Source organism: Gigantopelta aegis, chromosome 4 (genome assembly GCF_016097555.1).
Source record: "Gigantopelta aegis isolate Gae_Host chromosome 4, Gae_host_genome, whole genome shotgun sequence".
Classification (NCBI taxonomy): Eukaryota; Metazoa; Mollusca; class Gastropoda; order Neomphalida; family Peltospiridae; genus Gigantopelta; species Gigantopelta aegis.
Genome location: NC_054702.1, coordinates 108996094 through 109023059, shown reverse-complemented (window position 1 = coordinate 109023059; position 26966 = coordinate 108996094). Strand labels below are relative to the sequence as shown.

Below are 26966 nucleotides of genomic sequence, written 5' to 3'. Positions count from 1 at the left end.
TGACAACACGTTTTTAATCATCAGCTTTTAATTTTATGGGTCAAGCATTAACTAGGTTGCTAGAAAAGAAACTTTTTGTTATCCCAAGTTATTCCTGTAATTAGCAGCAGAGGATCTTTTATACACTCTCTCCCACGAAACAGTATGGTTTTTGATATAGCAATGAAAGAAAGAAAGAAATGTTTTATTTAATGATGCACTCAACACATTTTATTTTCAGTTATATGGCGTCAAACATATGGTTAATGACCACACTTCATGGGCTACTCTTTTCAATTAGCAGCAAGGGTTCTTTTATATGCACCATCCCACAGACAGGGTAGTACATACCATGGCCTTTGATATACCAGTCGTGGTGCACTGGCTGGAACGAGAAATAGCCCAATGGGCCCACCGACGGGAATCGATCCCAGACCAACCGTGCATCAAGCAAAAACGCTTTACCACTGGGATCAATCCTGCCCCATATAGCAATGATGATTGAAATAGCAAAATAACACAGTGGATGTATCAAGCATTTGATTTGTTGATAACACAGTGGATGTATCAATCATTTGACTTGTTGATAACACAGTGGATGTATCAATCATTTGACATGTTGATAACACAGTGGATGTATCAATCATTTGACTTGTTGATAACACAGTGGATGTATCAATCATTTGACTTGTTGATAACACAGTGGATGTATCAATCATTTGACTTGTTGATAACACAGTGGATGTATCAATCATTTGACTTGTTGATAACACAGTGGATGTATCAATCATTTGACTTGTTGATAACACAGTGGATGTATCAATCATTTGACTTCTTGCACATCAGGCAACCAGCCTCAGTCATGTACTCACATGTATTCCTACAAAATAATCATATGTCATCATTTATAATGGATAGTCTGCCAAACATTAAAACAATTTTGCACTTCAGTCAAACAAAGCTTTGACAATGAATATGAATATATAGGTCATTATAAATGTAACAAGTGTTAGAAATGATCAAAAAGTAGCAATTCTTTTTAGCAAGAGAATAAAATCCACTAACAATGTAGCTTCTAACGCTCTCCTCCAACCACCACTACATCAATCATTATAACCAGCAAGGGGTGGGTTGAAGCCCACTGGTAAAGCACTCACCTGATGTGCAGTCAGTCTAGGATCGATCCCCGTCAGTGAGTCCATTGGGATATTTCATTCCAGCCAGTGCCCCATGACTGGTATAACAAAGGCCATGGTATGTGCTATCTTTTTTAAGGGGTGGTGCATATAAAAGATCCCTTTCTACTAATGGGAAAATGTAGTGGGTTTCCTCTCTAAGACTATATATGTATAAATTACCAAATGTTTGACATCCAATAGTCGATGATTAACAAATCAATGTGCTCTAGTGGAGTTGTTAAACAAAATGAACTTTTACATTATAACCAGCAAAGAGAATAGTTTACCTGTTTTAAATGAACACCGGCCTCGTTGGCACAGTGGTTAAGCCATCGGACTACAAGCTGGTAGGTAATAATAATAATAATAACTTTATTTAATGAGGGTGACAGGTTTAGCACAAGCTAATCTTCCACTAGGCCCTCAGCAATACATTGAAACACTGGAAAAGAAAATACATGTATGCTAAGTACAGAGTTCGCAGCCTTGTACCAGCTCCTAGACAGAGTGAGTTCTTAAGGACTCAATGGGTAGGTGTAAGGCCACTACACCCTCTTCTCTCTCACTAACCACTAACCAACTAACAACTAACCCACTGTCCTGGACAGACAGCCCAGATAGCTGAGGTGTGTGCCCAGGACAGCGTGCTTGAACCTTAATTGGATATAAGCATGAAAATAAGTTGAAATGAAATGAAATTAAATTAACATAATTCCAACAGGTATTATACTGTGTTTTTTACCCTCTCCACTAACCTCATGAATATGATCATATGATCATATGATCACCTAGTGATTGTATATTATTTGGAAGTACTGAAGATGTGTTGAAACCGAACACTGTTTTGTCTCGCTTGTGTAACTATACATTAACCAAGAGTCTACGTTAAGCTTTATTTACAATACCCATGTCGGCCAGTTTGAATACATTCTAATCTTTGAAACACAATTCTTATTTATCGTGGGATGATTTAAATACTAAATTCTGTTCCACCCATCAATCAAGACTGAAATGTTAGACATTTCGTTATTTTTAGTAGTTGATGCCTACAAGAAGGTTAAACACAAACAATAGTTTACTGCTGAAGAAAAACCTCGTGATATTACACTTCCTAAAATGTAAAAGGTATACCAGACAGTGACATATGAGGTGTTTTGCTTAGATCACCACTTATGATGAATGGCCAATTGCTTCCAGGTAAAAGTTTGGATCACTGTTATTATGACTGAGATTTTTGTCTACTTGCACATGCATAAGAATAAATCACATAAGATTATATATAATAAAATTTGAACCAGACTATGTCACGCGCTATCGCCTGATCTGCATTACTGATCGATCACATTGCACCATCTAGGGATCTATTGTTAGAGTAGCTATCGTAGGTGGCAAAAGCATCGATCAATCACATTGCACCATCTAGGAATCCATTGTTAGCGTAGCCGTTGGTAGGTGGCAAAAGAATCGATCGATCACATTGCACCATCTAGGGATCCATTGTTAGCATAGCCATTGGTAGGTGGCAAAAGCATTGATCACACTGCACCATCTAGGGATCCATTGTTAGTGTAGCTATCGTAGGTGGCAAAAGCATCGATCAATCACATTGCACCATCTAGGGATCCATTGTTAGCATAGCCGTTGGTAGGTGGCAAAAGCATTGATCACACTGCACCATCTAGGGATCCATTGTTAGCATAGCCGTTGGTAGGTGGCAAAAGCATTGATCACACTGCACCATCTAGGGATCCATTGTTAGTGTAGCTATCGTAGGTGGCAAAAGCATCGACCAATCACATTGCACCATCTAGGGATCCATTGTTAGCATAGCCGTTGGTAGGTGGCAAAAGCATTGATCACACTGCACCATCCAGGGATCCATTGTTAGCGTAGCCGTTGGTAGGTGGCAAAAGAATCGATCGATCATATTGCACCATCTAGGGATCCATTGTTAGCATAGCCATTGGTAGGTGGCAAAAGCATTGATCACACTACACAAAACTAGGGATCCATTGTTAGTATAGACATTGGTAGGTGGCAAAAGAATCGATCACATTGCACTATCTAGGGATCCATTGTTAGCGTAGCCATCGGTAGGTGTCAAAAGCATCAATCAATCACATTGCACCATCTAGGGATCCATTGTTGCCATTGGTGCAGCATGATCAGTCGATGCTTGCGTGATCTATCGATGGGCTTTGGCTACATTAACAATGGATCCATTGATGGCACAGTGTGCTTGATTGATGCTTGCACAGTTCATAATTGTGTGATCAATCAAGGCTTGCACAATCAATAAAGCCTTGCATGATCAATGAAAAGTGAAAAGTAAAGTTTGTTTTATTTAACGACGCCACTAGAGCACATTGATTTTTTATCTTATCATCGGCTATTGGACGTCAAACATATGGTCATTCTGACACAGTTTTTTAGAGGAAACCCGCTGTCGCCACATAGGCTACTCTTTTACAACAGGCAGTAAGGGATCTTTTTATTTCACTTCCCACAGGCAGGATAGCACAAACCATGGCCTTTGTTGAACCAGTTATGGATCACTGGTCGGTGCAAGTGGTTTACACCTACCCATTGAGCCTTGCAGAGCACTCACTCAGGGTTTGGAGTCGGTATCTGGATTAAAAATCCCATGCCTCGACTGGGATCCGAACCCAGTACCTACCAGCCTGTAGACCGATGGCCTAACCACAACACCACTGATGCCAGCGCATGATCAATGAAGACATTTTTACCACAGATACTACTCGTTTTAAATAGCAGCAAAGGATCTCTTTATGTACTAATCAAATACAACCTAAGATCAGCATGTATCGTTAATGTGTTCTTCAAAGTTAAAGTTTGTTGTGTTTAACAACACCACTAGAGAACATTGATTTATTAATCATCAGCTACTGGAGGTCAAACATTTGGTAGTTCTGGCTAGAACGAGAAATAGCCCAATGGGCCCACTGATGGGCTTCTATCCCAGACTCATCGCGCATCAGGCGAGCACTTTACCACTGGACTACATCCCACACCTTGTGTTCTTGAATTTTGTTATTAAATTATTAAATAGCTGCTTGGAATGTTTGTTGTGTAATAAACCAGCATATTTTTAATCACACTTGGCAAAACTTTGAAAACATTGAATTGGCAATTTGCATGAATGAAGGCAGACAGAAACATATGATGATGCATAACACGCCCATTTTTAATCATTCTTTAGCATCTGAAGAGTAACAATTTTAGCAAATAAAAAGAGTTAAAAAGACAATTTGCTTTATTTCCCATCAGGGGTAGGACGTAGCCCAGTGGTAAAGTGTTCACTTGATGCCCATTAATAGGCCCATTCAGCTATTTCTTGTTCCAGCCAGAGCACCATGACTGGTATATCAAAGTCCATGGTATGTACTATCCTTTCTGTGGATATAAAAGATTCCTTGCTATTAGTGGAAAATTGTAGCAGATTTCATCTCTAAAACTATACGTCAAAATTACCAAATGGTTGGCATCCAATAGCCGATGATTAATAAATCAATGTGCTCTACTGGTGTCGTTAAACAAAACAAACTTTTTATTTCCCATCATTTATTAAATGTATAAGCTCCGGTATGTAATAAGTTTGTTATTACAAGTTACACTATGCGTACCACCTTAACCTACAGAAACAGTGTGAGCCAAGTTATATCGGAAAGATTTAATTTACTTATTTTGGAGCACCTATTATGGAAATACAAGCTTAAAAGATTTTTCATTCAAGGGGATGAGGTTTGTCTGCACAGACAGCAGTTGCTACCAACGGAAAGCTTAGCAAATGATAATAAAAACTTGAAAACTAAACACTACACAAACATCCTGTGATACTGATACCAACTGGATACTATTAACATCAGCAGGAATGCGCGTTGTCTACCTGAAACAAAGTACCCAGAGGAAGAGTAAGTTCGTTTCAGGTGTCGCCACACAGGTACATCTAATCTGCTTAATCTCCGTCTCTCTCTCTCTTGATACCTGGCCATGTTTCTGACACACACTGTGAACATGTCCTACATCCATATTATTCAAATTATATGTAGACAGTGGAAGCTGAGAATATGTTTAATATTTTAAAGAAGATGAACTCTTAGGATAATGTTAAAAAGCTAGTATCTTATTTAATCTCTTATACATACTTAAAATTCACTGAAAGATGAAATAAACTTAATATTGTTAAGAAAAAGAAAGAAAGTAATGTTTTATTTAACGACTCACTAAACACATTTTTATTTAGTTATATGGCATCAGACATATGGTTAAGGAGCACACAGAAATTGAGAGAGGAAACCTGCTGTCACCACTTCATGGGCTACTCTTTTCAATTAGCAGCAAGGGATCTTTTATATGCACCATCCCACAGACAGGGTAGTACATACCACAACCTTTAATATACCAGTTGTGGTACACTGGCTGGAATGATATTATTAAGAAATAGCCTCTGCATTTAAACATATTGGGTGGGACGTATGGGTGGAACATAGCCTAGTGGTAAAGCACTCGCCTGATGCACATCAGTCTAGGATTGATCCCTGGTATGTGCTATCCTGTCTGTGGGATGGTGCATATAAAAGATCCCTTGTTACTAACAGAAAAATGTACTGGGTTTCCTCTCTAAGACTATAATAATGTAAAAATTACCAAATGTTTGACATACAATAGTCAATGATTAATAAAATCTAATGGTGTTGTTAAACAAACTTTAAACATTAACAGTTGGGGGGAAATGTTAAATAATAATTAGCACATAAAAAAACACACAAAAACCCCCAAAGCAAAATATGTTAAAACATTCACCTAATCCCATCTTTGGGTGAGTATGAGGTGAGTGTGAGCAACTACTCACCTATCACAGAGAGGCCTGAAAAACATTTCCAAAAACTATTGTCACTTTTAAACCATATTTCTGTACATGACTGAGGCCAAGGGATGATTAAACAAACCATGACATGATAAACAAATGTCATTTCATGCCTACAACTAAGTCTGAATGAGATATAATCTTTAGTAAAACAGGATGGAGGGAATGATAAACTAAATTTGCTTTATCACCAATGCTTCAGTTACTGCTGACAACAATGCAATGGCTTGTTAGTCATCCAAATTACACTGATGCCCCACTTTTCTAGAGGAAAAAGGTTGGCAAAGCCTCAAAACCATTTTTATTCTCAAGTATTGCTGATACACTGATATGAATGCAGGATCCTACTAACAAGTATACATATTCAACAAGACGTTTTCACTTTGGTGTGTGGTTACTTTCTACACAACAATTCCTTGTTTATGTTCATGTCTTATATTTCACTTCTCATCAAGACATTTATGCTTGTTTACACTTCACTTAATATAAACACCAGAACAACAGTAATAGTGTTTTCGCACAACTTCTGAAGAGCATATCATCTTTGTGAATGGCATAACGGAGGAGTTCAGAGAAGAAAAACTTTATTGTCATTTAACCAACAAACAGTGGTCTGCATCGGCTCTTGATCCCAAACATCCGAACCTCTCCACGTTGGGCAAATGTATTTACGCTGCACATGATATTGATGTGCGGTCTGCGGATTAGTACAACAATGACAGCAGCAGATAAATTTCCTCTTGGCTACAGGTGTAAATCTAGCCTCATTGTCAAGTTAATCAAAGAGTTTTGCCGGGTGTATCTGGGGCTTGTTGCTTTTCTATGACACCTGTGTGGTATACACACATCATTTTGTTGCCCTAAGATGTAACGCTTGATAATCATGTTTGTGGTCAGTCAGCATGGTTGGGTCTTTGTCAGAGTGGCGACAGGTCTTACCAATTACAACGTCAAGGGTATCATGGCAACATATTTCTGTAGACATGCCATCAACTTCCATCACACATGATAGCAGAGTCAGTCGATTGGAAATTCAAGTTTTGTCTTTCAAATGTATCTTTTTTTTCCACATTCCGCACCATGGCTGATTAAATTTCAAACATTTTGTTTTATTTTTGGAAAAAAAGACAGTTATAATACCCTCAAAACATTTTATCAAGCTGCTATCTATGATACAAGACAACTTGTGAAACCGTGAAACCCTCAAACCCAGTTGCACAATAGAGTGATTAATGATGTTTTACAAATTATTGTAACTTGGTATCAAAAATGACAAACTGACCCTGGAATAAAAAATATGGTGTTTGCATCTCCTAGGCTTTTCATATCCTGGTTTGTCAGATATGACAATTAGAAGTCTGACTTATAAACAGTCATATGACACAACAGGCCACATTGGTCTATCATCACATTACTGAAAAAAGAAGAATTGTATAAACTATCCAACTTTAAAATTGAAAAATGTTTTTCAATCTTTTGCCCACAAAATATAAGCATCTTTAGGAGATCATGCCACTGAAGTTCAGCTGACCCCATTCCATGCTGCTACAAAACCAAGGAAGTTGAGACAACCCAAACAAAACCAAAGAAGTTGAGACAACCCACAACAACACCAAAGAAGTTGAGACAACCCCCAACAAAACCAAAGAAGTTGAGACAACCCCCAGCAAAACCAAAGAAGTTGAGACAACCCCCAACAAAACCAAGTAAGTTGAGACAACCCACAACAAAACCAAGGAAGTTGAGACAACCCAAACAAAACCAAAGAAGTTGAGACAACCCCCAACAAAACCAAGGAAGTTGAGACAACCCCCCAACAAAACCAAAGAAGTTGAGACAACCACCCAACAAAACCAAGGAAGTTGAGACAACTACCCAACAAAACCAAGGAAGTTGAGACAACCCACAACAAAACCAAAGAAGTTGAGACAATCCACAACAAAACCAAGGATGTTGAGACAACCCCCCCACCAACAAAACCAAGGTAGTTGAGACAACCCCCCCCCCAACAAAACCAAGGAAGTTGAGACAACCCCCCAACAAAAGTTAGTTTGTTTTGTTTAATGACACCACTAGAGCACAGTGATTAATTAATCATGAGCTATTGGATGTCAAACACTTGGTAACTCTAACATAAGAGTCATAGAGAGGAAACCCACTACATTTTTGCATTAGTAGCAAGGGATCTTTTATATGCACCATCCCATAGACAGGAAAGCACATACCACGGCCTTTGACCAGTTGCGGTGCACTGGTTGAAATGAGAAAAAAAAACCCAGCTGGATCCACTGAGGTGATTTGATCCTGCGACACAAGCACCTCCGGCAGCCTCACCCCAACAAAACCAAGAAAACTGAGAACAATGTTACAATAAGATGGAACAGCTTCAAAGACAGTCAACAGAGACTGACAGAGTGGATACAGATTCTGATCACAGAAAAAACATCAAAGATTTCATATTGTGATAATATGCTGACAGACACAGGGTTACAGACAGATTCTTTCTTACAGGAAGGAAATGGTTTATTTAACGACGCACTCAACACATTTTATTTATGGTTATATGGCATCCGACATATGGTTAAGGACCACACAGATATTGAGAGAAGAAACCCGCTGTCACCACTTCATGGGCTACTCTTTTCGATTAGCAGCAAGGGGTCTTTTATATGCACCATCCCACAGACAGGATGGCGCATATCACGGCCTTTGATGTACCAGTCGTGGTGCACTGGCTGAAGCGAGAAATAGCCCAATGATCCCACTGACGGGGATCAATCCCAAACCAACCACGCATCAAGTGAGCGCTTTACAGCTGGGCTACATCTCGCCCCCTCTTTCTTACAGACACATTTACCTCGGATGTTAACAACGGAGCAGCCATCTTTGTTCAACATATAGCTTGATGTTGTCAGTAAGTGAATAGCAAGTAGAAAGTTTGCATATAATATCAACAGATCTAAGCTTTTCATAAAGCCACTAGGTACTTGAACAGAATATTTTAAAATCATTATAAAAATTATCATTGTGTATATGCATTAACACAACAAGCTGCTACAAAGTGCATTCATACAACCAGGTTGTATATTATGTTACTGATATGACACCAATACAAGTGTTCATCCCCACAATATCCTCATAAATATGCCCAAAGAATAAAAGGGGAGACAACCCAACTACAGGTTTCATTACAAGGTGGTATCAATTCTAGATGTAATTTTACAGTGAATACTCAGCCATACTAAGAATAAAATAAATGTTGTAACATGCATATCCTCTCGTCTACTGCCTATCTCAAGTGTCAGTAATCTTTCAAAATATTAAGACCACACAGTTATCAATGGCTTGGTAAAACTTGCAAGTTGTTTTGTCAGAAATTTCCAATAAAAGCTTGAATGTTCAAAGCATTTTTGTCATTGAAAAACAAAAAACGAAGCCCAAGCCTAATAAATTACAAACAGTATCTTTTACAATGGTTAAGACTGAAAGAAAGAAGGAAATGTTTTATTTAACAAAACACTTAGCACATCTGAATTACAGTTAGATGGCGTTAGACATGTGGTTAACAAAACACTCAGCACATCTGAATTACAGTTAGATGGCGTTGGACATGTGGTTAACAAAACACTCAGCACATCTGAATTACAGTTAGATGGCGTTGGACATGTGGTTAACAAAACACTCAGCACATCTGAATTACAGTTAGATGGCGTTGGACATGTGGTTAACAAAACACTCAGCACATCTGAATTACAGTTAGATGGCGTTGGACATGTGGTTAAGGACCACTCAGATAATAAGAGGAAATCCACTTTTGTATTAGCAAAAAGTGATCTTTTATATGCACCATCCTACAAACAGGGTAATACATACTATAGCCTTTGTTACACCAGTGGTGCACTAGCTGGAATGAGAAATAACCCAATGGGCTAATGAAGGAGATGGATCTTAGCTTGACTGTGCCTGAGGAAAGTGCTTTATTACTGGGCTACATCCTGCCCCAGGGTGAAAACAGAGAAAGAGTATAACCAGCTCTATGCGCACCAACTGGATGTGTTTATAATACAGTACATAACAAAACAACCTTGCTGCAAATCAAAAAGAGTTGCTTACTTGGTGTTACCGGGTTTCTTCTCTTATTGTTTATATCTAGTGTTGCAGTTGCTTAATAACATTTTATTAAACAAAATGTTTGAATGTCATTAAACAAATATTCTTTTCCTTTTCTTTCATGGATTTAGACAGTTCTCAACAGAAAGGAAAATGTCCTTAGAAAAAATCACTTAGTCAATATTTATTAACGTTTGTGTAATAAATAATAGAAGAATTAAACAACAGTTTAAATGATAAAAAGATTTAATAAGCAGTGTTTAGATAAGAACTACCTGTAATGGGAAGATTTATTTGAAAGAATAGTTTATAATCCTTGTAGACATTTTGATAGTAAAATTGCATAGTGACATTCCAAGCACACAGAAACAAAACTGACTTTAAAATACTCACTTGTTTTACATATTGGACAATATTAATTATGTGTCTCTTAAAATGACAAGCCCTTCTGATAGTTAATTTTAGATCATATTGCTTCAGGCAGAAAGACATACAGCACTGATTGACAAACCTTTGACAATGAAAAATAGCAAAAAGACCTTAACACATAGATAACAAGTTGAATTGATCCAGTATGAATTACACTTTACAGCACCCAAGCTATTTTAATTAAACTTTTCACGCACATTATGTGCAGGGTTTTCTAAACAAGTGGCAGTATTTACAATACCACACACAAGAGCGTAATAAGATTACCATCAAATGATGCCTCCTTATACTGCAGTTTGTAACTCTTCTGGCCAGTAAGAGAACAAATGCAGATGATAGGATCTGAATGATTCAAACTAGCTGTGACCATGAAGGGAGATATTTTGCACACCTATACAATGGCAGTCCTCCACCGTGGAATGCTGGAGACACGACAATGTCATCAGTCAGTTAGATTGGATTCAACCACGAGATGGACACCACGGTTGAAACCGTCTTTATCAGTTTAGAGTAATCAAGTCAAGAAACGCGAAAGATAAATGGCAGAGTTAACAAAAAACAGAGTCGGGGATTGTAGCAACAACCTGACTGTTTGTAGTGTATGTACACAGTTCTTCATTTCTGAATGATAAAAAACTGTACACAGATTCCTATATCATTCAGCACACTAGATGAATATGTATATATACAAATGTACTATACATATTGTGATCAGTATTACACAACATATAATTGATGAGTATTTATACAAAAGGTGTTAAAGCCACGAGATGCTGATTTGAGAAAACAGTATTTTATGTTCAAACAATTATAACTTCATGTATATATCACTGGTTTATAACAACCACTTTAGGGAATTTAATCTATTTTATGAATGAATGAATGAATGATTTATGTAAATTTATAAATGAATGGATGGATGCATTGGATGGATGGATGGACGGACGGACGGAGGGACTGACGGACTGACTGACACATTGGTGTCAAACAAAGATAAGTAAAAAAAAAAATCTTATTTACATAAAAATAAACATTCTATAATTCTGTTATCCTTTTCGTCTTAGTTATGTGTAATAAATAGCTATAAATATCACAGGTAAGTTAACCATTGTCCATGTAACCTTGCACAGAATATCAAACAAGTAATTTATGTGAGTATCTCAGTTTTCCCAATATTCTACATGTTATATTGGGGTTTTCAAGACAGAATATCAAACAAGTAATTTATGTGAGTATCTCAGTTTTCCCAATATTCTACATGTTATATTGGGGTTTTCAAGACAGAATATCAAACAAGTAATTTATGTGAGTATCTCAGTTTTCCCAATATTCTACATGTTATATTGGGGTTTTCAAGACAGAATATCAAACAAGTAATTTATGTGAGTATCTCAGTTTTCCCAATATTCTACATGTTATATTGGGGTTTTCAAGACAGAATATCAAACAAGTAATTTATGTGAGTATCTCAGTTTTCCCAATATTCTACATGTTATATTAGGGTTTTCAAATATTTTAAAAAAAAATAGTCAGTAAAGTAATTGCATAAGTGTTATATTAAATATGTTTCAAAATTTGTAAAATGATTTATCACTGGACCAAATGATATCATGTACTTTATCATTTAAAAGGCCTTGACCAGACCTTGACCCAGCCAGTAGGGAGAAGTTGGACAATATTTCCTGTTGATTGTGACAACTCCTAATCCCCAGTTCACACAGGTAATCAAGGAAGCTATATGAATGATGTCCACACTGGCGTTTGGCCTTGTTGTTTTTTCATATCAGCACTTTTTGGTCTTAAAAGAATATTAGTTTGACCAAACACTACTCTGCATGTTAAATATATATGAATTGAAAAAAATGAGTAAATAGGGGCATATAGGGGGTTAGTTTGGTACTGTAAATTTCAGTTGTTGTTTGACAGCACAGGTTTTATAATGAAAAACAGGTGTACTCTGACAGTACTTGCTTATACTGTAAAACTGGTGTACTCTGACAATACTGATTTTTACTGTAAAAGTGATGTAGTCGGACAGTAGTGATTTTATACTGTAAAACTAGCTGGTATAATCTCACAGTACTCATTTTGTACTGTAAAACTAGCTGGTATAATCTCACAGTACTCATTTTGTACTGTAAAACTAGCTGGTATAATCTCACAGTACTCATTTTGTACTGTAAAACTAGCTGGTATAATCTCACAGTACTCATTTTGTACTGTAAAACTAGCTGGTATAATCTCACAGTACTCATTTTGTACTGTAAAACTAGCTGGTATAATCTCACAGTACTCATTTTGTACTGTAAAACTAGCTGGTATAATCTCACAGTACTCATTTTGTACTGTAAAACTAGCTGGTATAATCTCACAGTACTCATTTTGTACTGTAAAACTAGCTGGTATAATCTCACAGTACTCATTTTGTACTGTAAAACTAGCTGGTATAATCTCACAGTACTCATTTTGTACTGTAAAACTAGTATAATCTGAGAGTATTGATTTTGTATCATAAACTAGCTAAATTTAACATTTATAGTTGTACTATAAAAGTGACATAATCCAAAGGTACTGATTTTGTACTGTAAAAGTGGGACAATTTGACAATACAGATTTGAGCCATATAACTAACAGAATCTAACAGTAATGCTTTTGTATTGTAAAAGTGGAATAATCCAACAGTATTTCTTTTATACTGTAAAACTAATCTAATCAAATAGCACTGGTCTGACAACAGTAGTTTAATATTATAAAGCTGATCCTGCTTTTCACCCAGTGCTACTTGGTTTGTACTGTAAATGTAATCTAATCTGACAATACTCACTTTACCACAACCCTACATCATTCTACCAGTAAACATTCAATACTTAATTTAAAAATAAGTTGAAATAGCTTATATCATTTTACATAAACTACATTTAATAAGGTAGCCTTAGTGCAGCTGCATTAAATACTGTGACAAATAGATGGTGGAAAAACCCAGACATAATGTTTTTGTAATAAGCATTTATTATGTTGAATCTTGTGACCGGAAAAGTGTCAGTGTGTTGTGTTAGTCATGGTGAACCTGCAGCTGTGTGGTCCCACAGCACACTATACTCGACACATTATGATGGCCACAGCCTCAAACAGAAAGCAGGACATGTAATATGATGGCCACAGCGGTCTCAAACAGTCTAAAAGCAAGACATGTATTATGATGGCCACAGCAGTCTCAAACAGTCTAAAAGCAGGACATGTAATATGATGGCCACAGCGATCTCAAACAGTCTAAAAGCAGGACATGTAATATGATGGCCACAGCAGTCTCAAACAGTCTAAAAGCAGGACATGTAATATGATGGCCACAGCAGTCTCAAACAGTCTAAAAGCAGGACATGTAATATGATGGCCACAGCGGTCTCAAACGGAAAGCCAGACATGTAATATGATGGCCACAGCGGTCTCAAACTGTCTAAAAGCAGGACATGTAATATGATGGCCACAGCGGTCTCAAACAGTCTAAAAGCAGGACATGTAATATGATGGCCACAGCAGTCTCAAACAGTCTAAAAGCAGGACATGTAATATGATGGCCACAGCGGTCTCAAACAGTCTAAAAGCAAGACATGTATTATGATGGCCACAGCAGTCTCAAACAGTCTAAAAGCAGGACATGTAATATGATGGCCACAGCGGTCTCAAACTGTCTAAAAGCAGGACATGTAACATGATGGCCACAGCGGTCTCAAACAGTCTAAAAGCAGGACATGTAATATGATGGCCACAGCGGTCTCAAACAGTCTAAAAGCAGGACATGTAATATGATGGCCACAGCAGTCTCAAACAGTCTAAAAGCAGGACATGTAATATGATGGCCACAGCGGTCTCAAACAGTCTAAAAGCAAGACATGTATTATGATGGCCACAGCAGTCTCAAACAGTCTAAAAGCAGGACATGTAATATGATGGCCACAGCGGTCTCAAACTGTCTAAAAGCAGGACATGTAACATGATGGCCACAGCGGTCTCAAACAGTCTAAAAGCAGGACATGTAATATGATGGCCACAGCGGTCTCAAACAGTCTAAAAGCAGGACATGTAATATGATGGCCACAGCAGTCTCAAACAGTCTAAAAGCAGGACATGTAATATGATGGCCACAGCGGTCTCAAACAGTCTAAAAGCAGGACATGTAATATGATGGCCACAGCAGTCTCAAACAGTCTAAAAGCAGGACATGTAATATGATGGCCACAGCGGTCTCAAACGGAAAGCCAGACATGTAATATGATGGCCACAGCGGTCTCAAACTGTCTAAAAGCAGGACATGTAACATGATGGCCACAGCGGTCTCAAACAGTCTAAAAGCAGGACATGTAATATGATGGCCACAGCAGTCTCAAACAGTCTAAAAGCAGGACATGTAATATGATGGCCACAGCAGTCTCAAACAGTCTAAAAGCCAGACATGTAATATAATGGCCACAGCCGTCTCAAACAGTCTAAAAGCAGGACATGTAATATGATGGCCACAGCGGTCTCAAACTGTCTAAAAGCAGGACATGTAACATGATGGCCACAGCGGTCTCAAACTGTCTAAAAGCAGGACATGTAACATGATGGCCACAGCCGTCTCAAACAGTCTAAAAGCAGGACATGTAATATGATGGCCACAGTGGTCTCAAACTGTCTAAAAGCAGGACATGTAATATGATGGCCACAGCGGTCTCAAACTGTCTAAAAGCAGGACATGTAACATGATGGCCACAGCCGTCTCAAACAGTCTAAAAGCAGGACATGTAATATGATGGCCACAGCGGTCTCAAACAGTCTAAAAGCAGGACATGTATTATGATGGCCACAGCAGTCTCAAACAGTCTAAAAGCAGGACATGTAATATTATGGCCACAGCAGTCTCAAACAGTCTAAAAGCAGGACATGTAATATTATGGCCACAGCAGTCTCAAACAGTCTAAAAGCAGGACATATAGTTATTGAGATCAGCTTTCCTAGAGCGGATGTTCAAAGAATTGATAATCTTCGGCGTCCTCCACACCCAGTTTGCAATCAGTTGTGCACTACAGTGGTGACATGCATTTACAATACCTGTACAGTTGTGCTGTGGTGTGACTCACATCACCTGCCAGGTAATTAACGAGAGGTACACAGGTAAAAGCCCCACTCTTTCACTGGGAGAGTGATTGAAGCTATATTTTTGGTGTCCCACTGTATAGTGGTGTGTAGTGCATGCTAAACAACCAGTCACATTTACACTCCAGATTAGCGGGGATCTACCAGCTCACTTGGAGTTTGCATGGCAATGCATGCTGGGATAAGCCATGCTTTGAAGTTATCTTCTCATATCAGCCTTTGCTGGCTCGTTTACTCACCTACTCACTCACTTAGCTATCTTCTCACAATGGTCTGGCTCACTCACTCAGCTATATTTTCATAATAGCCTGGCTCACTAACTCACTCACTCACTCACTCAGATATCTACTCATAATGGCCCAATTCACTAACTCAATTATATTTTTATAATGGCTTGGCTCACTCACTTACTTAGTTGTCTATTCATAAATGCCTAGCTAACTCACTCAGTTATCTTCTCACAATGGACTGGCTCACTCACTTACTTAGTTGTCTTTTCATAAAGGCCTGGCTAACTCACTCAAGTTATCTTCTCATAATGGCCTGGCTCACTCACTTACTCAATTGTCTTTTCATAAAGGCCTGGCTAACTCACTCAGTTATCTTCTCATAATGGCCTGGTTCACTCACTTACTCAATTGTCTTTTCATAATGGTCTGGCTAACTCACTCAGTTATCTTCTCATAATGGACTGGCTTACTCACTTACTCATTCAGTTAGCTTCTCATATCAGCACTTACTGATATACTTAATCTCACATACTCATTCATTCACATCTTCACTCATAATCATTTATTTACCAACTCATACTCACACTCACTTAGTTACCTTCACATAACTACTCACTTACTAACATACTAATTCACATTCACTCATTCACAGCTTTACTTACAAACTCAAATGCTCACACTCACTGAGTGTTATACTAATGTCCCTTTAGACAGGTTTGGTGTCCATTATAGTAGGTTAGACTGTATATAAATATTTTGAAACCCACATTCAAACACAAACCATTTGGTACAAATAATGATAAAAAGTTATTAGTATCATATAAGGCTAATGATGTGATTTGATTTCAAAGAAATGACGTTTTCTAAAATGCTTTACAAATGAAATATGATATTTACACTTATTTAAAATCAAACATTTTGTGCAAATTACTTCCTTGTGCCTACATGAAGTAAACAAGTTATTACATTCAGTATTCAATGATTATCATCATATTTTTCAATGTTGTGATTTCTTCTTTTTTTTCATACTGCTTGCCTCTAGATAAAATAAAGTCACCCATGTGGAAAATACATGCAAACTAGGTGTGTAAGAAACATGTGACTTTTAACGAGTTATGCAGGTACAGGTATGAGAGAGGACAAACAGGTTTTGTGAGGAGAAGTGGGTGAAACCGAATTGATCGTGTTCGCGATAACGGTTAAAGTGCAGATTCTTTTTAAAACATTTCACACCCACTTCCTGTCATTATCACTTTGATATCAGGTAATTTTCATACTAATCATAATTTTAACACAGTTTTAAAAGATAAAGAAAAAAATTAACCAAATATAAAATAACAACAAAAAAAAGGATAAATAAACAGGATGTATTACCTTGCTGAATGGGGGATGGAATTAGCCTACATAACAAATATACTTAACTCCATTGAAAACACACCAATCAGGTTTATAGTTGTAAAAAGGATATGAGAAGAAAAAATAATACATTGAACTGGTTTAGTTGGATGTAACCTGATAGGCAATAAATAACCAAAACATTGTATACAAGGGTTAGGATTATTACATGTGTTTTATAGTAAACTCACAATGCATTAGAAATAACAGATGAAAATTAGGTGGTGCGTTTTCAATGGACATCAGTATCTATGTGTTCTACAAATTTAAAGACAGAGTGGTACACATCTCAAATGTGATTTAAGTGTCCATTTCCTTCATACGATCAATCTTAAGATTAATATAAACGAAACTGTGAGCCCGGCAACACTCTTCAGATTTCATTGTACATGCCATCTACCCCTATTGGGGTGATTCCAAAATGGCCGGAAATAAGGGTGATAAATTCAAGTTACAAGGCAACGAGAAGAAGGAAATTTTAAACACAGCAATGTTTATCAAGCATTTTCACAGCTCTTCACCATAAACTAATCAATAACTTAAGTGATGGGTACCACGCCATGCCTTCTATCTTATCAGCAAGCGACCTGGCCATCTACCCTGTGAGTGTTTACCCTTCCCATCAGCCAATGGGAGAGCGGATCTTGAATGGGTGTAGGTTAGCAGGTTATTGGATTGTGGCTATATTCATTGAGGGCTAGCGTGGTGAACAAACAGGTGCAACAAGTGATGATCTCCCATACACACACATACCTAGTCTGTTTCACTAACTCACTGATGTAGCATACTATCACTATGCATACCTGGTCTGTTTCGCTAACTCACTGATGTAATGTACTATCACTATGCATACCTAGTCTGTTTGGCTAACTCACTGATGTGGCTTACTATTGCTATGCATATCTCATCTGTTTGGTCCGACGCCATATAACCGTAAATAAAATGTGTTGAGTGCATCATTAAACAAAATATTCACTTCTTTCCTTCGTCTGTTTGGTTAACTCGCTGATGTGGTGTACTATCGCTATACATACCTCATCTGTTTGGCCAACTCACTGATGTGGAGTACTATCACTATGCATACCTGGTCTGTTTGGCCAACTCACTGATGTGGAGTACTATCGCTATGCATACCTGGTCTGTTTGGCCAACTCACTGATGTAGCTTACTATCACTATGTATACCTGGTCTGTTTGGCTAACTCACTGATGTGGAGTACTATCACTATGCATACCTCGTCTGTTTGGCTAACTCGCTGATGTAGCTTACTATCACTATGCATACCTCATCTGTTTGGCTAACTCGCTGATGTAGCTTACTATCGCTATGCATACCTGGTCTGTTTGGCTAACTCACTGATGTAGCATATTATCGCTATGCATACCTCGTCTGTTTGGCTAATTCACTGATGTAACGTACTATCACTATGCATACCTGGTCTGCAGGCTAACTTCAGTGATGCAACGTACTATCACTATGCATACCTGGTCTGCAGGCTAACTTCAGTGATGTAACGTACTATCACTATGCATACCTGGTCTGCAGGCTAACTTCAGTGATGTGGCGAACCATCAATATGCATACCTGGTCTGCAGGCTAACTTCAGTGATGTGGCGAACCATCACTATTCATACCTCGTCTGCAGGCTAACTTCAGTGATGTGGCGAACTATCACTATGCATACCTGGTCTGCAGGCTAACTTCAGTGATGTGGCAAACTATCACTATGCATACCTGGTCTGCAGGCTAACTTCAGTGATGTGGCGAACTATCGCTATGCATACCTGGTCTGCAGGCTAACTTCAGTGACGTGGCGAACTATCGCTATGCATACCTGGTCTGCAGGCTAACTTCAGTGATGTGGCGAACTATCGCTAGGCATACCTGGTATGCAGGCTAACTTCAGTGATGTGGCAAACTATCACTATGCATACCTGGTCTGCAGGCTAATTTCAGTGATGTGGCGAACTATCGCTATGCATATCCAAGCAGTCAGGGTGTTAACTCTTCAACAAGGTGCAGTTGACCACACTTGAGGTATCTGAAATGATGGACAGGAATTTATCTCAAAGATAATAAAACTTAGGTTTTAATTAAAATGAACACGCATACATACATACCAGTGCAAAAGTCAAGCATGAATCATATCATTTAGATAATCTCTTAGAGCCTATGGAATATTTGTAGATCACATTTGCTGTATTAAATTTTGTTAAACAGAGTAGTTATTATGTAATGTATCTACTTGTCTTGTATATTAACCACTACAAAGAATTATATTTACCAAAGTCCAGCTTCTGTTTGAGTCAAACTTTAAAGTAAGTATTCAGATTGAGTGAAACAGCTTTATCAGAAAAAGCTTAAATTTCGATCAGGTCATCACATTTGCTTCAAAATTACTGAATGGTGGTGATATTACCCAAAATAGGTGTGGTGGGTTGGGGGTTTGTTTGTCCTAACTAACTAATTAAAGTCTTGACTTTATATTTGAGTTGGGTACCTTAGTATTAATACAAAACTTTTCTATATTATCAAATTATTTCTACATTTTAAAACCACAATTTTAACAGTTTCCTCAAGTTGTATTTGATATACTTTTAGTCAAGTGATTTTAGCTACTATAGTTTACTCATTGTTACCATAATATAATTTTCAACCGGTTATCTGGACTACTTCTAGTTTAATATATGATGTGCGGGTACAAACCAAGTCCATTATTGTCTTGTATGATATGAGCCTGTGTGCACGACTACCTGTGTAATATATTATTGCCCACATACTCATACAATAAATGATATGAGCCTGTGTGCACGACTACATACCTGTGTAATATATTATTGCCCACATATTATACAATAAATGATATGAGAATGTGTGCACGACTACATACCTGTGTAATATATTATTGCCCACATACTCATACAATAAATGATATGAGCCTGTGTGCACGACTACATACCTGTGTAATATATTATTGCCCACATACTCATACAATAAATGATATGAGCCTGTGTGCACGACTACATACCTGTGTAATATATTATTGCCCACATACTCATACAATAAATGATATGAGCCTGTGTGCACGACTACATACCTGTGTAATATATTATTGCCCACATATTCATACAATAAATGATATGAGCCTGTGTGCACGACTACATACCTGTGTAATATATTATTGCACACATATTATACAATAAATGATATGAGCCTGTGTGCACGACTACATACCTGTGTAATATATTATTGCCCACATATTCATACAATAAATGATATGAGCCTGTGTGCACGACTACCTGTGTAATATATTATTGCCCACATATACATACAATAAATGATATGAGCCTGTGTGCACGACTACATACCTGTGTAATATATTATTGCCCACATATTATACAATAAATGATATGAGCCTGTGTGCATGACTACATACCTGTGTAATATATTATTGCCCACATACTCATACAATAAATGATATGAGCCTGTGTGCACGACTACATACCTGTGTAATATATTATTGCCCACATATTAATACAATAAATGATATGAAATTCTGTACATGCCCTTGGGTAATGGGAAAAGTAGAACCATTTATTCAGTATGTCTACATGTGATAAAAAATACATCTATTCAGTAGTCACATGATTATTAAAGCTCAGACTGAATAATTACTCTTAGCAAAAAACTTGTCAGATGACCAGTGCAGATAGCGAAACCGTACAAGGAAGAAAATGTACCAGGATGTAGAATACACCTATTCACCACTAAAAATACATGTTTACAATTAAATCTTTCCTCAAAACATTTATTTTATCAAATTGGTTTTATAGTATTGCTGAATCATTACCGGTGTTGAAAAAAATTCAATGATTTCTTTATCCCTAGATCAGTTGGCAATGCCAAGGTTGGGGAACCTTGGTTCATTGCCTGACTGTAAAACAGAAATGACTCAAAAACACTGACATAATTTTAAACTCATGCTACATGTATACATACAGGCTGATCTTGGGGCATAAATAAAATTAAAACATGCTGACAGAAAAGAGACAGTTATCAATAGAATGTGCTGTAAAAAAAGAAAAATATATATAGGAAGAGTGAAGACTAGATCCCTAAATTAATTCTTTTCTTTTCTCTTTTTTGAAGATTATTTTAAAAACATTTTTGCCAAGGGGCCCAAAATTCATAAAATGCTTTAAAATGACATTTTAAAAATCAAATATGTATCTTTTAATTTTCATTTTATCTTTTAAGATTTTTTTAATTGCATCTTTACTCAAGTTTGTCTCTTGCATTTTCATTCTATATATATGTAAAATACATGTTCTATTTTACATTAACAATTAACCAGTTTCAGGTGGTAGATGTGGACCAGAGAGATGGTAGTGACTAGTTGGCAGTCTGATGTCTGCTGGTGTCCCCCCAGGTTGTCGGCTGGGCCCTTGGTTGTTTTGGTGAATTGTAGAACGTTTTCTTAATGATATTTTTTGCTTGTCTGACGGAGATTGGATTGCTTGGCTGTTCAGATTTAAAAAAAATGTCTATTCATTTGTAATGTGCTAGACCAGTAAAAGACCATCTTCATTAAAATAGTGTGTGTGTGCAAATGTGTGTGAATACACAGTGCTTAGCAGTGAAATAGTTCCACCTCTCTGTGTACAACAATAAAATATACTTACATTATTCAAACAATTTCTGCAACATCTCAGTTTATTGTTTTCTTTCTGTGACTCACTTGTTTTTGGAGAACATGTAATAATATTTACAACACACTGATATACAATATATGAGATTTATTTCAATAAGGTTTCTTAGTGTATCAAGTTATTTCTCTTTTGAAAATGGACAGTTACTTAAACCAACACCTCCGCAACATGTGATATCAAATTTCCAGACACATATGCGTTACACCTCTAACAAAAGTAGTGACAATGCTAAAAAACCACAACTAGACCAATGCAAATATTGGCGCGTTTACCATCTCTGGTTTCAAGATAAGATTACGTGAGCTGATCATCAAGTAATATTATACTTTTCCTGCTTTCACAATGATGCAGGGGCAGGACATAGCCCAGTGGTAAAGCACCCACTTGATGCACAGTTGGTTTGGGATCGATCCCCGTTGGTGGATTTATTGGGCTATTTCTCATTCCAGGCAGTGTCCCACGACTGGTATATCAAAGACCATGGCATGTGCTATCGTGTCTATTGGATGGCACATATAAAATATCTTTTGCTACTAATGTAAAAATGAAGCAGGTTTCCTCTCAAAGACTATATGTATCATCACCAAATGTTTGACATCCAATAGCTGATGATTAATAAATCAATGTGCTCTAGTGGTGTCGTTAAACGAAACAATTTTTTTTGTTCACGAAGATACATGATCTCTGAACCTGATCTGGTTTCCTCCCTAGAACAGACCCTTGTTCAAGTCATTAAGGCCTGTCAGTATTTTAAAAGTAGCTGCTTGAATCAGAGACAGTTTTGGCTTTGTCCAAGATGAGGACATGCCGGTGACAAATGGCAGCCTAACCTGAGACGTAACACTGTAAGATCAACCACACATGAGTGGAGAAATGCATCTGCATACAATGGTTATCTAATCTGTTGGAGGAGACAGCTTTCCTGCATGTTATACGTGACGCAGAAATGGGTGCAGGCAAAAAGAAAAGAAAGGAATGTTTAAAAAGTCTAAAGTTTGTGTTTTGTTTAATGACATCATTAGAGCACATTGATTTATTAATGATCGGCTGTTGGGTATCAAACATTTGATATTTGGTCTTTGAAGTCTTACAGGAAACCTGCTACATTTACAGCAAGGGATCTTTTTTATGCACTTTTCCACAGACAGAATATACCATGGTCCTTGATATACCAGTCGTGGAGCACTGGTTGGAATGGGAAAACAGTCATACATTTGGGGCACAGCATTTGGTAGAATCTAAAGTCCTGACTATGATCTTTGATATACATGTAGCAGTCGTGGTGCAATGGTTAGGTCAGGACAGTAAGGTTATCACTACCAAACTGCAGCTAGGAATATATCATGGTCTTTGATGTACCAGTCATGTAGCAATGGATGGAACTGGAAAAAAAACTCTGATGAGTCCACTGAGGGTGATTGATCCTATGATCCGTCACACCTGAAGCGAGTGTGCTACCACTGAGCTAAAGCTCACTCCCAAGACACGTTCTCTAAGGATATATAAAACAATTGTACCTATCACTCAACAGGCGTCACGTTCTGCGTGTCAGTTTTACACTTTCTTCTAATAAATGGCGTCATCATCAAGCCGTTACAGACGGCAGTTAACTAACTGAGGATGTTAAAACACCCATGTTTTAGGGTGTATGACATGTACATTGTCTCCAAACGTGAAAGGTTAAATTAAGATATTTTAATGGAAAATAACTCTGAAACAAATGTATTTAAATCACTGAATAATGTACAACAATGCAAACTAGGTATTATTATCATAATGTCATTAGATAATAATTTTAAATATTGAAACAAAAAAAGAAATTGACATAAAAAATTCAGGTATTTCAAAAGAAAATATTTGAAAACAGAATTGAAAACAGAATTTAAATGCTTAATTTGATTTGTTTTTTAAATATTACTTTTGCCTTAGAGGAAATTTCATGGATTAAACCAAGCATAAATATGTACCAAATGCAAAGTGTATGCCCTTGTATTGTTGGCTATGATTTGCTATAGACCTGAATGTGTCTGGTATAGTGGGATGGTCTATTAATAGTGTTGTATATTAACTAGTGCCCTTTAAAGTGAAGTTGTCTCAAGTAGTGTAGTATATATATATGTCAGATGTTTACAGCTTGTTGGATTTGTGTCATTCTTTGTGTGACTTTTTGTAAGTCATATGGCCAGTCTTTAGATATTCATCTGTCCCCTCCTACACATAATACACACCTGAAAAGCTTGAATTTCATTATTCTTGTGACAAACTTTGTAGTATACAAGATAAACACAGTATCCATACCTGAGTGTATTGGTAAAATAAACAATACTGTAACAGACGTAATGCAGTAAGGTTTTTATTTTAAAATCTTTACTACCCTGGTACAGTTTTCAGCATTTGTTTCACCATATCTCAAATAAAACAATTGAAATACAGTTAAGTAAATGACACTTTGTACAACAACCACCTGTCTATAAGAAGCACCTTCAGATATGCACGTGTATCATTGTAAAAGCTACCTGCTTGTAAAAGAATGCCCCTGTCTAGGTCCCTTTTCAGACCCTTTGGAACAGCATTTGAAGTTGGGGGGGGGGGGCACAATCTCTATTGGAGGAGGCACAGTCTCTAGTGGGGGTGCACAAGCCAGATTTTTATCTTATTTATATAACATTTTCGTCCCTGCCCCCAACCCCCACCTCCACCCCACCCAACCTCTGGTTCCTATGGACATGATATTTAATTATTTTATTTTATTGAGAAGAAATATTATTTGAAATTATTATTTATGAATGTCAAAGTATAAAATAATGTAACAATATAAACATTTTCTGCATTGTTTTTCATGTGTGAGACTAAGAAAATTATTGAGAAATTTCAGTCGATGGTTGACAAAACTGTCAACAGAAAATAATGGCTGGACACGCATTATATGAATGATTTCTTTTTCACTTCACTTATTTAGGCCAGCTTTGAAACACGAAGCTTAATGGCTTTATCCACTGGAGTTAAGCATTCAAGGAATATGTTGACTTTGTGTTTATATATGATCTTGCATAAAGTGCCCAGCTATGTGGCCACCTGATGGCGCACTGCCAAGACGTGCCACTGGCTAATTGAGAGCCATGTCAGGTAGGACTGTCACAAAACACCTGTTGACAAACTGCAGCCAGGTTAGGTGGAGGCAGAGACACATGGCCACACAACTTCCACTTTCACCACACATTCATATCAGAACATTGAAATTTATCACAAAAATGGCTCGACATAATGTTAATTTTTAAACTAAGGAAAATCAACTTTCAATATATATTCATATCTAGAGATAGAAATTTATCACTAATAAGTCTGGTTGCCAATGTTATTTTTTAAACTTGGGTAAAAATAATGAATGCCAATTTTTACTATACATTTATAGTAGAAAAAGACAATTTATGATAAAATTAAGTCTGGGTGTCCATTTAAGAATAATGTTACTAGCACTTAGAATGAACTCTTTTTAAACGAAGAAAAAAGTTTACTAACAAAACCAAGCATCAACTTTTACCACATGGACAAAATGTAACACAAAATGAACTCTAAAACTGAGGTTAAACAATGTTTTATTACAATTCAAACTGAGTAAGCCCATTGGGCTATTTCTCACTCCAGCCAGTGCACCATGACTGGTACATCAAAGGCCATGGTATGTGCTATCCTGTCTATGGAATGGTGCATATAAAAGATCCCTTGCTCCTAATGGAAAAAATGTAGTGGGTTTCCTTGCTAAGACTATATGTCAAAATTACCAAATGTTTGACATCCAATAGCCAATGATTAATAAATCAATGTGCTCTTGTGGTGTCGTTAAACAAAATAAACTTCTTCGAACTGAGTAAAAGTATGAGTTAAACAATATCGGTCTTCTTGTAAAAATAAACTTCTTCCAACTGAGTAAAAGTATGAGTTAAACAATATCGGTCTTCTTGTGAAAATAAACTTCTTCCAACTGAGTAAAAGTATGAGTTAAACAATATCGGTCTTCTTGTGAAAAGGGTTAATTGAAAAAATGTTGCCCCTGTTTTCCCCAGTAAGGACAGTATGCTTACGTTCAGTATGCTTACGTTCAGTATGCTTACGTTCAGTATGCTTACGTTCAGTATGCTTACGTTCAGTATGCTTACGTTCAGTGCTCAGTTTTGTTTTATTTCAATAGGAAGGAAATGTTTTATTTAATGACACACTCAACACATTTTATTTATGGTTATTTGGCATCAGAATACGGTTAAGGACCACACAGATACTGAGAGAGGAAACCCGCTGTTGCCACTTCATAGGCTACTCTTTTCGATTAACAGCAAGGGATCTTTTATATGCACCATCCCATAGACAGAATAGCACATACCATGACCTTTGATGTACCAGTCGTGGTTGCACTGGCTGGAACAAGAAATAGCCCAATGGGTCCACTGACAGGAATCGATCCCAGACTGACCGCGCATCAAGCGAACAGTCAGTAAAGAATACATTTCTTCAGAAAGGGTGTGGGACGTAGCCCATTGGTAAAGCTTTTTATGGTTACACATCAATAATACAAGGGATCATGATGCAAAAGTGGAAAAGAACAAGTTTGTTAAAAAAAAAAAATTTAACGACACCACTAGAGCACACTGATTAATTAATCATCGGCTAATTTGGTAATTCTGACTCATAGTCATCAGAGGAAACCCACTACATTTTTTTCTAATACAGCAAGGGATCTTTTATATGCACTTTCCCACAGACAGGAAAACACATACCACGGCCTTTGTCCAGTTGTGGTGCACTGGTTAGAAAAAAACAGTCAGTTGAATGGATCCACCGAGGTGGTTCAATCCGGTGACGCAAGCACCTCAAGCGAGCACTCAACCGACTGAGCTAAACCCCGCCCCTAAGTGGAAAA

General features: G+C 37.3%; 1 long non-coding RNA gene across 2 annotated transcripts in view; it reads right to left on the bottom strand.

The window, feature by feature from the left end:
- Positions 1-338: 338 nt before the first annotated feature.
- The window catches only part of LOC121371723, a 34922-nt gene continuing 8294 nt past the window's right edge, over positions 339-26966 (bottom strand). Inside the window, exons 1-3 of one of the 2 annotated variants that reach the window (XR_005957823.1) lie at positions 22025-22461; positions 19277-19383; positions 339-859 (exon numbers count right to left, since the gene is read on the bottom strand). This is a non-coding gene — a long non-coding RNA (uncharacterized LOC121371723). Of the gene's footprint in view, positions 860-19276; positions 19384-22024; positions 22462-26966 lie in introns of those variants that run through there. The other variant, XR_005957822.1, reaches the window with a different exon arrangement.